The sequence below is a fragment of the Sceloporus undulatus genome, unplaced genomic scaffold (genome assembly GCF_019175285.1).
Source record: "Sceloporus undulatus isolate JIND9_A2432 ecotype Alabama unplaced genomic scaffold, SceUnd_v1.1 scaffold_21, whole genome shotgun sequence".
In the NCBI taxonomy this organism is placed as follows: Eukaryota; Metazoa; Chordata; class Lepidosauria; order Squamata; family Phrynosomatidae; genus Sceloporus; species Sceloporus undulatus.
Window position 1 is genome coordinate 1,123,887 of NW_024802943.1, and position 16,848 is coordinate 1,140,734.

Genomic DNA, 16,848 nt, shown 5'->3' on the forward strand with positions numbered 1-16,848 from the left:
ATGAAGTTCCATGATAACAAGCCTTCAAGGTATTTTATACAAAAATTAAAACAATTTACAATAAATTCCCCTAAAATCACAGATAAGCCAGTTGACAGCAGCACAGAGCAATGTAATACATCAAAGCTCCTGCAAACAAAACAGCTTTTTTTAAATGTCACCATTTATCCAGCAGATCAAATTGGATCTCAGCGGAAATGAGGCTCAATCAAGTTATGGTGGCACAAAGTGAATTTATAAACTGACACAATTTGGCTTTGATGGAGGTAAAACACAGAAAACAATTTAGCAGTGTTTTCATTTGCTGGTATACAAGCAGGGAGAACTGATCACGACTAAGAAATAACAAATGATCATTGAGATATAAATAAAAGAAATAGCGTGACCAGCATTACAGCCAAACACTAGTGTGAGTACCCCATAAACACTTGCATTGAAAGTAGAGCATGAAACAGTTTTATAACAGTCAAATACGAGGCATTAACTAAAACACAGAACTGTTTCTTTTACAAGCAGAACTATGCCATACATGATACAGCAGAAAAAGAAAGGGGAGAGGGACATACTCACAGATACCAAGATAATGCTGGTACCACGAGCACAAGAGAATACACATAAAATGAGTTTCTGAATAAGGAAAGCTTGTTAGAAATGAACCAGCTGGGTAAGGATTTGAAAGGGGTAGCAAAGGGGAATACTGGCCATCTATAGGCCTGGCTTTCACCACAACTCTTGTACAGGGTAGGCAAGGTTGCTTCTGGTAGCAGATTGTTGAGTGTCTGTCATGAAAAGGCAGAAAATTATTAGCTATTTATTTTGTACTGCATTTGCACTGCTAGACATGGAAAAGTACACCTGGGTGGGAATTGCCTAACCAAGTTATTGCTTACATAACTTGGTGGTCATTGGGTACTATCTACTTTAACTTGGAGAGGGCACTGGCAGTTTTGCTCCTGTTCAGGCAGTAAAGTGTCTTTGGCTTGATGATTGTCATGTTTTGTTTTTTGATACATACACCCCATTAAAAATGATGTGTTCACTTTTAACACCACCCAATATTAACACTTATTTTTCATAAATGAAATCACAGGGCAGGAAGGAACCTGAGGTTCATCTAGTCAGGATGAACAGCATATGGCCTGTAGGCTATACATAGCTGCCACCCTGTTCTATGGCCTCTGAGCCATATTGAACACCTATGGCCAAAAGAGAGAGACAAAACAAAAATATTCTGACCTGGAAAGCCTCTAAGAGTGGTGATCTTTTCTGAACCCGAGCTCAGCACATCACAAATTTTAACAGGAGCCCTTATACAAGAACAGAGTAACCCACCTCTTCCTCAATGTTTAGCATTTTATGGCACAAAGGGGATGGCGTAGAGGTGGAGCCAAGACAAATCCCATTTCTGAAATTATGGCTGTGAGTGTTGTTGCTGTGTAGACAAAGGTGTAACACCTCTACACACTAGACTGGGAGGAACCTCAGGTTTGGAGTACAAAAGAGCTTTACAGAGGAAATCTAAACTAGGAGAAAATAATCCCCAAAATAATCAAGTAAGGGTTTTTCGGGCTATGTGACCATGTTCTAGAAGAGTTTATTCCTGATGTTTCGCCAGGATCTGTGACTGGCAGCTTCAGAGAATGCTGTCCTGGAAGAGAGTGGATATAGCATTCAGGACAGCATTCTCTGAAGATGCCAGCCACAGATCCTGGCAAAACATCAGGAATAAATTCTTCTAGAATATGGCCACATAGCCCAACCCCCCCCCCCCCCAAAAAAAACTATGGCCCATTACAAACAGGCATAAAGTACTGACTGGGTCCATATTAGGATTGGAAAGGGGTGTCACTTCCAGACGCCCCTAACCCTAATACGGACCGAGTCAGTACAAAATGGTGGTGCCCATTTCACACGGGGGCCGCCATCTTTATGTAGCGGACACACTGCGTCCGCACGTTGCACAGCACATGATGCTGCGAGTGCGCCATTGGCGCCTCACGGTGTCATATCCACACCACAAAGAGAAGCACCATTTTGGCGCTTCTTATTTGCAGTGCGGAGGAGCCTCGTGTTTTGGACGCTGGGGCTCCTCTGTGCTGCAAATTAAGGCGACGGCAGACCACCCCTTCTGGGCGGTCTGTAACATGCCTATGGATGCTGGCCATGAAAGCCTTTGACTTCACAATCCAGTAAAGACTACACATGTCCCAGGAAGACATTAGATGCTGATTGACTGTTGGGGGTGAGAGACTGGAAAGGAGAACTGAAATGGAGGGGAGGATGGGGTTGCTGGAAACCTGAACAAAGAGCATTCACACCTCAATATTATGCTGCAGTTCTCTTTTAACTAAATTTTCCCAGTAGCTTGCCCATTCATTTAAAAAAATGATATTTTCACCACCTATCTTTCCCACCAGATGTTTTTGCCCAGTATGCAATGGATTCCTGCTTATAGCCTGGAAAGTTAGTACAGATGATCAAGATACTTTTGCTTGAATCAGACAACTCATTAAAGGGTAGTTTGATTGTCTATACAGTTGAGCCATGGTTTCAAAACAGCAGAATGATGGGCAATATTCTTAGGCTGGTTGAAAATGGGGACAGGAAGAACAGTAGGTAAGCAACAGATAGGGTAAGAGTAGTACTTGTTATGCCCTACATCTCTGTCTTCCTCAGGAAATATAGCACTGGATGCTTGTTAACTCAACACAATGAGTATGGAAAATTAAAGTAACAGCCTCTACTAATCCTTTCTAGTTTACTAGCTTACTCTCATAAGAAGCTGTGACCTTCTCTTTCAGATTTCATTCTGATGATTGTCATTAGTATAGTCATAACCTTGAGGCTTAGAGCTACTTTGGACATTATTTAAAAGTCTGACAAATGGATTGCAAGTGCCTTGCGCTGTTAAGTGTTTGCTCTTTTACTGTAGCGTTTGAAGGTGAGTATGTCTGAGGAAGCTGAAATGGTATCCATGCTTTTAAAAGGGCTGTATGTTCCTTCCTCCCACTGAGCTCCCTTTAGAACAGTGGTTCCCAACCTTCCTAATGCCGCGACCCTTTAATACAGTTTCTCATGTTGTGGTGACCCCCAAGCATAACATTATTTTCATTGCTACATGCAAATATGTGTTTTCCAGTGGTCTTAAGTGACCCCTGTGAAAGGGTCATTCGACCCCCAAAGGGGTCCCGACCCACAGGTTGGGAACCACTGCTTTAGCAGATTATAGATCAAGGTGTTCTGGTCTATGAGGGACAGAGGAGCAACCAGGCACAGCTCCATTGTGTCTTGGCTCAGCAGTGTGCTGAGAGCTGCTCCCTCCATGTTCCAGCTGTAATTGTTCTAGCCTCTGAGGAAGAGAAGAGCAACTAGCATCTGCTGGATGTAATCTCCCCTTTCACTGCCATTATCTTCCTCTTATGGGCCATCTCCTATTTAATTTGTAAGCCTGAGGGACTATATACCCCCAAAAGGCATCAGATCTTTTCTAGATCTTGGAAACTAAGGCAGATCAGCCCTGGTTAATTCTTGGATGGGAGACTACCAATGAATGTCAGGTACTGTATGCTATATTACAGAGGGAGGAACTGATAAAACTACCTCTGAGTATTCCTTGCTTAAGAAAACCCTATAAAATTCATGGGTTTGCCATAAATTTAAAGGTGACTTGAAGGCACAAGCCTGAAGGTGAGGAACTATCAGATTAACAATTTTTAAGCCAATCTGGAACCTTTCAGGCTAAAAGGCAGGATATAAATATTCTAAATAAATAAATAAAGTTGAACAAATTCTGAACTTTAAAAAAATGTATCAAAGTTCTGTAACCTCTACTTCAAAAAAAGATAAAGACAATGTCCAGTAATTTGTGCTACTTTTCTTATTTTGCATGGACAATTTATTTATATATTTTTACTATTTTTGGAGTTCATTCTGGTTTTAGTAGTTCTATACAGAGCTTTAAAATTACTTTTAGTTTACAGCTCTCAAAATCCTTCAGCTGGCTATGGACTTGCTGAGAGTGTTCTGGGACTACAAGTATCTGACTTTCCCAGGCGGTCAAGGCTGGAGAGGGCAGCGGGGTTGAAGTTGATTTGCAATTTCTGTTTTAAAATACTGTAATACTATTTCCAAGCTCTGCTCATATGGAAGATGAAGAAGTTAATCGCACACTGTTGAGCCCTCTCTACAGAAATCTCAAGAGGAAAACCAGCATCTTACTGCCAATGAAGGGCCAAGGAAATATTAAAGACATGCTAAATTTCACGTACCTTGGATCAAACATTGATCAGAAAATACACTGCAGTCAAGAAATAAGAAGACAACTAGGAATGGGAAGGGCAGCTATGAAAAAACTAGACAAGAAGAGTACAGACATACGTACTGTACAAGTGAGCATTAAAGTTTAAAGTTGTCCAATCCATTGTACTCCCTGTCACCATGTACAAATGTGAGAGCTGAACAGTGAAGAAAGTGGATAATAAAAAAATCGACTCATTTCAAATGTGGTGGTGGTGAAGAATGGAGAGGATATCATGGACAGTCAAAAAGAGAAATCCATGGGTCCAAGAGCAGATCAAGCCTGAACTCTCCCTGTAAGCTCTCCCTAATATTAGGAATGCAGGGCAGGCATCATGCTGTTCAGATGACAGCAGAGCTTTGAAATTTTAATGTGCTGGAAACACCACTGGCTGTATTGACAGAGAGATTCTAAAAACTGCAGTCTATAAAGTACCTTTTCCAATCTCTGGTGTAGATATAAGACAGGCAAGCAAAGGGTTATACAGTCCCTTTCCCATCTCTTATCTAGTCTTTCCCTAAGCAATTTTTTTCTGTTACAGCTGATTTTCAAATCTTCAGGGAAGCCTTGCATGTGTTCACATCAATGTACAGTTTGGCTCATTTTTAAACCTTTCTTCCATCCGTGTGGTCTCTTCCAACTCTATGATTCTATGATTCTAAGATGCTAGCAGGCATTGCACTCACACCACTGCATGTATCTTCATAATCATAAGGGCTATAATCTTGGCTTTAAAAAAGACATACAAAACAACAACAGTGTCCTAAGCAGCTGAATTTTGCCCTCCAAAACAGCGAAGCAAGGCACATCATGAGCTTGCTGTTTATGCATTTGGTATCATTCAAGCCTTTGTGTGGTGTTGTTATTGTTTACAAATGCAATGCAAATTCCTATGCACATGTAGTCAGAGCTAAATTCTACTCACTGCAGCCTTCAAAGGTCTCTTACAGCAGAATTCTGTTCAGATTTAATTGGAACTAAGTCCCACTTTTAGAAGTAAATTCAATAAAACTAAATATGCCAACATGAGCTTACCGTTTCAGCCTGGAACAGATCACTAGTAAATGCTCATGTTCTATTACAGGGAAGATGTTTTCAATAAAACATACATTCTAGTAAATAATTTGCTATATATTCTTACTACCAATAATGCATTTTCAAAAAAATGATGGGGCACCTGTGAAAATACATAGTCTGAAGAGTTGCCTTGGGTCCAAACATCTGTTGACCTGCACTAGTTTGAAATAGGGACTCTGCAATGAAATGTGGAGTGTTTGGCACCTACAGAGGAGTCAGGCATCTGGAGGCTTTTATCTAGCTTTGCACGCAGCAGACATTAATGCTCTGGTCTCTCTCATGCACAGCTGAAGATTGCACATCTTTCTGCCTCTGGACATTCCCCTTTGGACTTTCCATGGCATTTGCGCTTCTAATATCATCTCATTCTGAAGAAACCACTGATGGGTGAAGTACTTCCTTCATAGGTCTTGAAAATGATGGCCACAACCTGCAGCTAGCTTAGAATAAAATTATTTATTTATCCATAGATAGAATTGGCCTATACAGACTGTGCTGATTATTAGAATATTCAATCTGTGCTGATTATTAGAATATTTTGCACATATTGCAAAGTTCTAACCCTCCTCCTCCTTCTCTCTAATAGCTAATTCATTCTATGGATCATTAAAAGGTAATATAAAATGTATTTTTTAAACACTGAAGCTTGCAAAAGCATAACAGTTCTACTGGGAGACTCTGAGGCAAGGGCTAGAAGCACACAAAAAAATTTCAATGGGCACCAAATGTGCTTACTAACCACACAGTGCTAACAATGTCTATTGGGGAAGCACTGAGAACATCATGGAGGTGACAGGATGGAATGATGTGTCCTGTAAAGAGTCATAGTTGGTTTATTGATGCTATGTGCCTTCAAGTCATTTCTGAGTTATGGCAGCTCTAAGGTGAAGCTTAGGGTTTTTCTTGGCATCATTTGTTCACAGAGAGTTTGCCCTTGCCTTTTTCCGTGGCTAAAAGAGAGTGATTTGGCTCAATTCACTTAGTGGGCTTCCATGGCCAAGTGAGGATTAGAACCGTGGTCTCCCAGTATCCTAATCCAATGGTTCCCAACCTTTGGTCCTCTATTTGTTTAGGACTTCAGGTTTCAGAAGCCACAGTCAATTTGGTCAACAGTCAGGAATTATGGGAGCTGAAGTCTAAAACCTCTGGAAGACCAATGGTTGCAAACCACTGTCCAATGTCAAATACTCAAACCACAACACTACACTGGCTAGCTGAAATCCTGAACTGGAGCACTCTACTGTGAAGAGTTACTGCTAATCAAAATGAATTGTCTATCTGGACTAGACATGACTCGTCTAAGATGGCACCCAATGTTTCACAACATACCATAGGACGAACATTTTCTATCATCACAACCTAATGCTACCAAGGTAATGTGAAGATGAAAGGTAAGGGAGAGCCATGTATGCCACTCTGAGCTCCGTTGAAGAAATGCAAGCTAGGAACTATCTTGATGACAACCAACAAGTGTTTCTGTATGTACTGGAAAGGTGAATTAGACTGGACTAACCTGGACTGGAGGGGATGCTATTACTAACTAGTTATTTTAATTAACTCCTTTTTTTCACTATTTTAAACATGGCTCCTACCTAAACTGGGAAGGACAGTGTGGGATACAAATTATAATTTCACTGAATTTTATGAAGGAGAATAATAAGGAAGAAGAAGGAAACGGTAGGGCCACTGCGTGGAGAAGATGGCAAAATGCTAACAGAAGACAGAGAAAAGGCAGAATTACTCAACACCTTCTTTGCCTCAGTCTTCTCAGGGTGTTCAACCTGAGGATAATGGAGCAGAGGACAGAATAGGGGAATTTCAGCACAGAATAAGTAAAGAGATAGTAGAGGAACACCTTATTAATCTAAATGAATTTAAGTCTCCGGGACCAGATGAACTCCATCCAAGGGTATTAAAAGAACTGGCAAATGTAATATCGGAGCCATTGGCAATAATCTTTGAAAACTCCTGCAAAACAGGAGAGATCCCAGCAGACTGGCGGAGGGCAAACGTTGTCCCCATCTTCAAAAAGGGGAAAAAAGAGGATCCCAATAATTATCGTCCAGTTAGTCTGACATCAGTACTAGGAAAGATTCTGGAGCAGATCATTAAACAGAGAGTCTGTGAACATCTAGAAGGCAATGCCATAATTACAAAAAGTCAACATGGGTTTCAGAGAAACAAGTCATGCCAGACAAACCTAATCTCTTTCTTTGATAAAATTACCAGCTTGGTAGATGAAGGGAATGCTGTGGATATAGTATATCTTGATTTCAGTAAGGCCTTTGACAAAGTTCCCCATGACATTCTTGCAAACAAGCTTGTAAAATGTGGGCTAGACAAAGGAACTGTTAAATGGATCTGTAATTGGTTGACCGGCCAAACCCAAAGGGTGCTCAACAATGGCTCCTTTTCATCCTGGAGAAAAGTGACCAGTGGGGTCCCACAGGGCTCTGTCCTGGTCCCAGTGCTATTCAACATCTTTATCAATGACCTGGATGACAGAATTGGGAGCATACTTATCAAATTTGCAGATGATACCAAATTAGGGGGAATAGCTAATACCCCAGAGGACAGGATCAAGATTCAAAATGACCTGAATAGACTAGAAAGCTGGGCCAAAGCTAACAAAATGAAATTCAACACGGAGAAATGTAAGGTATTGCACTTAGGGAGGAAAAATAAAATGCACAGATATAGGATGAGTGACACCTGGCTGAATGAAACTACGTGTGAAAGGGATCTAGGAGTCCAAGTAGACCACAAGTTGAACATGAGTGAACAGTGTGATGCGGCAGCTATTTTAGGCTGCATGAATAGAAGTATAGTGTCTAGATCAAGAGAAGTAATAGTGCCACTGTATTCTGCTTTGGTCAGGCCCCACCTAGAATATTGTGTCCAGTTCTGGGCGCCACAATTCAGAAAGGACATTGAGAAACTGGAGCGTGTCCAAAGGAGGGCGACAAAAATGGTGAAAGGTCTGGAAACCATGCCCTATGAGGAACGACTTAGGGAGCTGGGGATGTTTAGCCTGGAGAAAAGAAGGTTAAGAGGTGATATGATCGCCCTGTTTAAATATTTGAAGGGATGTCATATTGAGGAGGGAGCAAGCTTGTTTTCTGCTGCTCCAGAGAACAGGACCCGGAACAATGGATGCAAGCTGCAGGAAAAGAGATTCCACCTGAACATTAGGAGGAACTTCCTGACAGTTAGGGCTGTTCGACAATGGAATGCACTCCCTCGGAGGGTGATAGAGTCTCCTTCCTTGGAGGTCTTTAAACAGAGGCTGGATGGCCATCTGTCAGGGATGCTTTGATTTAGATTTCCTGCATGGCAGGGGGTTGGACTGGATGGCCCTAGTGGTCTCTTCCAACTCTATGATTCTATGATTCTATGATTCTATGATTTATTATTTCAAGGTGGGTTAAGTATGTGAGTAGGCTGTAGCATACAGCAAACAATGAAAAGTCTTTCTTGTGATATCTTAAAGGCTAACACTTTTTATTTTAATATTTTTGGACTGCAGCTCACTTCATCAGATGCACTCTATTATGTAATAAGAAATGCTATAAAGGGGCCCATACCTTCATAAATGGGACATTTCAGTATGATCACCATTTATGTGGAACAACTGTTCTCAGACAAGGTTACTGCCAAAAACCTGAAGTTATACTTTTTTCCCCTTTCTCCTCCAAATTAAACTTCTACATTGGCCCTGAAAGACTCTGCAAAAGACTGCAGTGGAGCAGTCAATCAAGTACTGATGTCCCAGTTCTTCTTTCCTAGTCTTTGAATGGTGTATTTCATGTTTTAAAAATGCTACCTCTACTACTGTCAAGGAAGAGGAAAACTGAAAATGAAGCCTCTAAACGCCACAACATAACAGGAAGCAGCCCCCTCATTTTAAAATGTTATCACTATAATAACAGAAATTCTGGTTAACAGTAACTCCAATGCCATTTGTGTAATGGAAGAAAATGCCCTCTGGTACCAAAGCAGTTCACCAGGATTAACACACTGCCTTATCCTCCTTGATGTAGGAGGGCTAAACTAGATTATCCAAGGGACTCTTTATAACAACTTCACCTATCACTAAAATACCCTTGAGGTCAAGAGTACAATGCCACAGCAACCCCTTTCAGCTAAACCCAAGGGTTGTGATGCTTCTGCCAGATTTACTGTGACACCACAGCAGTGAATAATAACACTCACGGACTGTATGAGCATGCAAGTAAAACCTGTTGCCTTCCTGATATTTTGATAACAACACCCATCGCTACTAACTTTTGAGTAGGTTTGGAATAGGAATCCTAAATATTTTGAAGGCACCAGGATGGGATATAAGGGAATAATCTCTGCCTATTAATAGACAAATATTTAAGTGAATTAACACAGATATTTAATACCCAGGAGTGGAAGATGAAACTTTACATTGGTTATTTTACCCATGCTATTCCATCTCCCTGTCTGTCTGTCTGTCTGTCTGTCTGTCTGTCATGGTTCATCCAACCAGGGCTTCAAAGACAATGCACAATAGGTAAAAAAAGAGTTTTAAAACCATTAAATAAATGACTGTTGTTATTGGTGTAATGCATCTTCAAAGCGTTCCAACTTATGGTGACCCGAAGGTGCAACTATCATGGAGTTTTCTTGGCAAGATTTGTTTCGAGGCAGTTAGCCATTGCTTTCCTCTGAGGCTGAGAGCATGTGACTAGCCCAAGGTCATCCAATGGGTTTCATGGCTGAGCTGGGAGTCAAACTCTGGTCTCCAGAGTCAACATTCAAACCACTACACCATGCTGGCTCTCTATAAAAACCAATTAACATATTAAAGTCTTTTTTTTTAAATATAGTTCTAAAAACAGTTTTAGAAACAGCTTTTAAAAACCAGCACTAAAACAGTTTTTAAAAAGCCTGAGAAGCCATCCTAAATTCAAGATCAAATGGCCAGCCAAAATAGTACAATCCTTCACTGCCCATCGGAGACTCAGAAGGGATGGAGCCAAACTGAATGTCCTTGAGAGGGAGTTCCACAAGCAAAGTGATGCTATGGAGAAACCTCCATCATGTGCATCCACCAACCAGGCCTCATAGAGTAGTCAGACATTTAACAGGGCCTCCACTGAGGAACTTAGATTTCAGGCATGCTCATAGGGGAGAGAGGGGTCATTTCTGAGATCTTGGTCCCAAGCTGTTAAGGCTTTATAGCTTAAGACCAGCACTTTGAATTGATCTTGAAAGCAAATATGAAGCTACTGTAGTTTGTGTAAGAGTGGTGTTATGTGGTCTCTAAAATGTACATCTGATCACAATCTGGACACTATTTTGTACTAGCTGTGGCTCCCAAACACTTTTCAAGGGCAGCCCCATGCATAGCATATTACTTGAACCACTATGGTCAGATTTATTCTCCCCTAAAAAGGGTCAAACTGAAGCTTGGCCAAGGCACTTCTCTATACAATATGGCACTTGATGGAGATATTGATTCTACCAAATATTTTCAAAAAAATTTTCATGCTTCAAAACCAAAGCTACTATTTAAACTCATGTATAAGTCTAGACATTTTAGTCAAAATTGACCCCCAAAAACCTGGGCCGATTTAGCCATGGGTCAACTTAAGGACTGTGTTTTAATTTTTTTAAAGGAGCCATCCACTTCTCTGAGTAGAATGGCAAATGGCCATCCTGGGAACACCTAAAGAAGCACCAGCCTTGCCAGAATTTTGCAAGTTCTTTGGTATAACCTTCCTTTGTTTCATCCTTTACATCCTTTGTTACATGTCCCTAAGTTTTACCCATGACTTACCCATGGGTCATATCAAAAGCCATAATTTTGGCCCCAAAACGTGCTCTAGACTTATACATGAAGTTAACTTATAGTTGAGTATATATGGTAGCCCTAGAAAGACTTTCTAGATAACTTTGTGTATATGGTGGGTTCAGGATCACGTCTGCTGCCTCACATACACACATGTAATGAACCTTGTTCATCTGAATTATCAGGGACCCCACTCTGTGGGTTGCGGACAGAGCCTGTATTTTCTCCACATGCCATGCTATCCTAAAAGGCCTACAGTGAGCCCAGACAACATGCCTTCAACCCAAGAATACCCTTCAATACTCAAGTAAGAAGACAGTGCATATTTTCTCTCTTTACACACACACTTCTGACCCCAGATATACCTTACTCTGATGTCACTTTGCTTACTCTCAGAAAAACAAGACAACACTCACCCACCAAAATAAAATGAGCATATTATTATAACAAATACTTCACATTTCATGGCATTTCAGATTCTTTTTAAATGCAGCTACGTTTGCATGCTTAGGACTCAATCTACTAGTCAGTCCCAACTAAAGTAAATTCACTGAATCAATGGAGCGTACATCACTGTTGCCATACCTGAATGGGTCTCTTCTAGTTAGCACTAGGACTTGGCCTTAAAAACTGAGGTTACAAAGGATCATGATACCTGTTTAAACAGTGGCACTTTTAAAGATTCAATGTGACATTTTTTAAAAAGAGATTGAAGTTCCCATCTTGCCCTCCATCACCGTTCCCTCCACTTATACCCAGGGGATACATCCACCTCAGCCCCATCCACAGAAGAGTCTCCTGTATCTCAGCAAACCCATCCAACACTGCCATTCAAACATCCCTCTGGCTTCCTAAAATGGGGGGTGGGGGGTGGGGGGTAGCACATCACCTTCAACCTAACACACCATTTTACTCCCTGACATTGTTTCCAACTCTTTGGTATTAGGAGGAGGTGGTGGTGGGGGCGGTGGAGGCATGCAGTGCAATGGTATTAAAATAGCAGATGGGTGTCAGGAAACAACTGATATTTATTCACCAGAGGTATGCAGAAGAGCAGCAATAGCAGCCCTGAACAAGAAAAGAGCCAAGCCACAAATGGGAGGGAGGATTCACATTGCACCTGCCCACAGCTTGGAGATCATCTAGCCATCCATGGCATAAAGCCTCCCACAAGCTGCCAGAGAAACATGCATACAAATACTGCATGCACACACACATGCTGTAGAGAAGCATGAAAAGACATGGAGATCCCTTCACCATCGGGCACAGCAAAAGCACTGTCCTACAATGACTTGATTCCTCGCCACATTGACTGTGTTTTATTGTCTCAGTTCCCATTCATCATATGGCCCTAAATAGGGGAGGGCTCCTCAGTTTATGGCTACACACACTTCCTATACCATCACAACCAAAAATACAGAGACAATGGCTGCATCTGCACAGCAGAAAGAATCCAGTTTCACTCCACTTTAACTGCCATTCTGGAATTCTGGGAAATGTAGTTTTTTTAGCCTTCTCTGTCAGAGAACTCTGGTGCCACAACAAACTACAGTTCCAAGAACTCCTCAGCACTGAGCCATGGCAGTTAAAGTGGTGTCAAACTGGACTCTTTCTGTAGCGTGGATACAGCCTATGTGACCACAACAAGGTCCCTGGCAGGCTTTTTATCATATATCTTTTGGCTGATCAAGAAGCCAGTGAAGCTTCAAAATCTAGCACAATGTATTTTGCGCCCTGAGGTTGGCCCAATAAAGATATCACAACAGCGTGGATTTTGTTGTTTTCTGACTCCTTTAGTTTCAGAAGCCAGAAATGCCAAATACAGATTCACAAGACAAGCTTAAGCACGGTTCAGCCCTCTCCTCCTAAGACTTTTGCATCACTGAAACCAACCAAAGAAGGCAGAAGCACCTCTAACCATGTGCAGAGTGCACGCTACTTCTCCCCCTTCACTCACATGGAGACTAGAAAAGAAGACAGCAAACCACAAACCTCCCACGTGTTTAGAGACCATGGGAATAGTAGCACCGGAGGAGTATTCACAGTCAAGGCCCACACTTCTGGGGAAGAGTAATGTGTGAAATGCAGCTTGTGGGCAGCCATGGTTGTTGTTGTTGTTTGTTGTGTGCCTTCAAGCCATTCAAGGCGGAGAGAGAGTGTGACTTGTCCAGGGTCACCCACTGGGTTTTATTGTGGGCAATGTCAAATGGAGGCTTAGCGCCAGAAGGAAGAGGTCAGGATTTAGAGCCATGGTGGGCCCAGTGGGTTTGTTCAGTGGTTTGCCATTACCTGTCTCTGAGGCTGAGAAGGTGTGACATGCCTAGGGTCATTCAGTGGGTTTCATGGCTGAGCTGAGAATCAAATCCTGATCTCCAGAGTCATAGTCCAACACTCAAACCACTATCACCATCATCATTATCATCATCATGAGGCATGGCAGGGGGTTGGGCTGACTGGCTCAGGCGAGTTCTCTTCCATCTCTATGATTCTATGATTGTCTTCTCTGAATAACCCACCTGGTCTCCCATGGGCACATGCCATCAAAGTGAACACCCAAACTGCCCATCCCCTTGTTTCTAACTGGCTTGATTATTGATTATTGATTATTGTGATTCTATTAATTCTTAACTTTTTGATTGTTTAATGATATTTCATTGTAGCATGGACGAGGGGGAGGGAGGGAATTAATGGGATGTATTTTAACTGCACGTTGTATTTCATACTGTGTTTTACTCAATGTTGTTAGCCGCCTCGATCCTACGGGAGAGGCAGCATATAAATAAAATGTATTATTATTCTTAATTATTATTATTTATATCCCACCTTTTCCTGAAGGAATCAAGGTGGATTACAAAACAAATATTATTATTAATATTGATATTAATATTAATATCATTTCTCCCCATAGAAGCCATGAGTCTAATTCAGTGCCTTCTGACTAACCTGGGCTTCTTAAACCTTTGAAACGAAACACTGGGGAAGTTTTTCTCCAGCCTGGAGAAGAAGAAGAAGAAGAAGAAGAAGAAGAAGAAGAAGAAGAGGAGGAGGAGGAGGAGGAGGAGGAGGGCTGAGAAAGAAGCTCTCCAGAGGAAAGAGCATCAGGAGAAGGAGGAGGAAAAGGTAAATGGCAGCAAGGGAAGGAAGTGATCTAGGATACATCCACAGTGCAGGAATAATACGGTTTGATACTACTTTATGTGCCTCAAACTACAATTCCCAGAATTCCATACCATGGAGCCAGGGCACTTAAAGCAGTTCCAAAGCATAATCATTCTCCAATGTGGATGCAGCCTTAGAAGAGAAGTTGGACCCTGGAAGGAAGTGGCAGGCACCAAATAATAATAATATAAAAAACCCACCCACCCCCCGGCCCTGTCACTCACGGGGACGCCAAGCAGCAGGAGTAGGATCCGCACCCAGAGCCAGCTGGCCAGACTTCCGCAGCAGCAGCAGCTGCAGCGCAAGAGCCCGCAAAACCGGATCCACTCGGGTTCAGCGAGGGAGCTCTAGTCTAGAGCCATTGGCGGGGAGAAGCCCAGCTGGGAAGGAGGCAGCAGAGGCAGAAAAGGAGGCTGGGGATGGAAGGCTCCTCCCTGGTCCCTCCTCGGAGGCGGAGGAGCCAGGAGCAGGGATGCTCAGCCCGAGCAAGGAAGGAGGGAAAGAGGGAAGGAGGGAGCGCAGGCCAGCAGCGCAGGTGCGCGCAGGAGCGGAGCTGATCAAGCTGCGGTCCTCCTCCTCCTCTTCTTCCTCCTCCTCTTCCTCCTCCCAAAGCCCAGCACAGAAAGGCCCCGAGGGTCAAGGCAAGCTCCTCCAAACCCTACTAGGAACACACCACCACTGGATCGTTTCTTTCGTGGGTATTTTGGGCAATGAGGCCATGCTCTAGAAGAGTTTGGTCCTGACTCTTTGCCAGGAGCATCTTCAGAGAATGCTGGCATGGAAGAGAGTGGGGCATATATACAGTTGGTTGAGAAGAAGCAATTTCCATGTTGGTCTATGTATTGTTCTGTTGTTGAATGGCAAGGCCTAAGGGGGTCTATTTAATGAATGATCCACTGACTGCTGGGAACCCCCCCCCTCACCCTGGGTGGTTTGCATTTGCAGGGTCACAGCAGAATTATTATTAATAATAATTATTTATATCCTGCCTCTCTGTCAGGATCGAGGTGGTATACAAAGAGTAAAATACAACAATATCAAATAAGTCCATTATCCCCACCCACCCAAGACAATAACTAAAATTGCCCTGAAACAGCTCACTGTTAAACAATTTTTTAAAAAATCAAGCAGTATAAAGAGATGGGTACACAGAATATTCTAGATGGAGACCATGTCAATGGAATTCATGCATACAGTCCCTCAGAGCAGTAGTGTCACTAGGTTTGGGGTCACTCCACCCAGTGACCTCTTCCCGTTTCGCACCATACAGAATCCTTAGCCGTGCTGTTTTGCACTGATGTTACTCATAGTTCCCACGTAGTGCTGAGTGTCATGCTAATAGCTGTGACATAAACAAACAGCGAAATCAAAAACCATACCTTCAAATTTCAATGTCCTATGCACATCATCAATGGATTTGCCTATGCATAGTGAAGATGGGGTTAAAATGTGGTGGTTTAATTTTTTTAAAAAACTGGGTCCTCTCCTGTCTCCTCCCACTGTGCTTCACCCGACTCCCACCATCTTTTAAAGCATTTTAAAGGGAAGCAGCTGTAGGTGAATGTCACAGCCCATTTCTGCCAAAAGGTAAGTGTTTGAGGAGAAGTGGTGTCACCCCCCCCTTTAGGGTGTCACCTGGTACAGTCTGCACCCCCTTAGTGACACCACTCCTGATGTTCTAGACTGATGAGTTTCACCAGTATCTGTGGCTGACATCCTCAGAGAATGCTGGCATAGAAGAGAGTGGGGTATGTGTGTGTATATATATATATTTACACACACACTCACACACACACACTCTATTGCTTGAGAGGAAGCGATTTGCATGTTAAATCTGTGTATTTTTCTGTTGTTGAATGGCAGGGTCTCAGGGGGGCTCAACAGACCACCCCGAAAGGGCGGCCTGTAGCTGCCCATTTTTCTGGTGCAAGGAGGCTGCACCACCCAAATAACGCAGCCACCGTCAGGCCTAAAAAGAACCCATTGAAAGCAAGTTTTTAGTCCGCACACCCTGCACCATTGGCACACTCGCGTGCACTGATGATGCATGCACAGTGCAGCGATGTTTGAACGTTGCACTGCACCTGCGTCGTGGCGGCTCCCATGTTGATGGGTCCAAGCCATGATGGTGCCAGCAGTGCATGGTATGACTCAGGAGTGTGCGGACGCTCTGCACTCCCAAGGCCTAAAACCAGCCCCAGACCGCCGCTTTCCAGAAGTCTGTACCTGGCCTGGGTGTCTATTTAATTAAAAAACCCCTTGTCGGGGGGGGCCCCCCCCCCCCCCACTCAGCCTAGAAAAGGAGGACCTCTGATCACCCTGATGGCCACACAGCAAAGGAGGCCAAGGCACCACAAAATGGAGGACGTGCAAGGAAAAAGGGAGAACATGCCCAAAGAAAAGCTCCAAACCCTCCTAGAAAGAAAAATTGGTGCTTCTGAGCCCTGCTCCAGATGGAGGACAGTTTGGAATTTCTCCTGGATAGCAGAAGGTTGAA

The 16,848-nt window shown here is 42.8% G+C and overlaps 1 protein-coding gene across 2 annotated transcripts in view; it reads right to left on the reverse strand.

The window, feature by feature from the left end:
• The window catches only part of LOC121917505 (protein phosphatase 1 regulatory inhibitor subunit 16B-like), a 162,095-nt gene extending 147,375 nt beyond the window's left edge, over positions 1-14,720 (reverse strand). For both annotated transcript variants that reach the window (XM_042443531.1, XM_042443530.1), the window contains exon 1: positions 14,576-14,720. The gene's annotated coding sequence lies outside the window, so the exon portion shown is untranslated. The remainder of the gene's footprint in view (positions 1-14,575) is intronic.
• Positions 14,721-16,848: the final 2,128 nt, after the last annotated feature.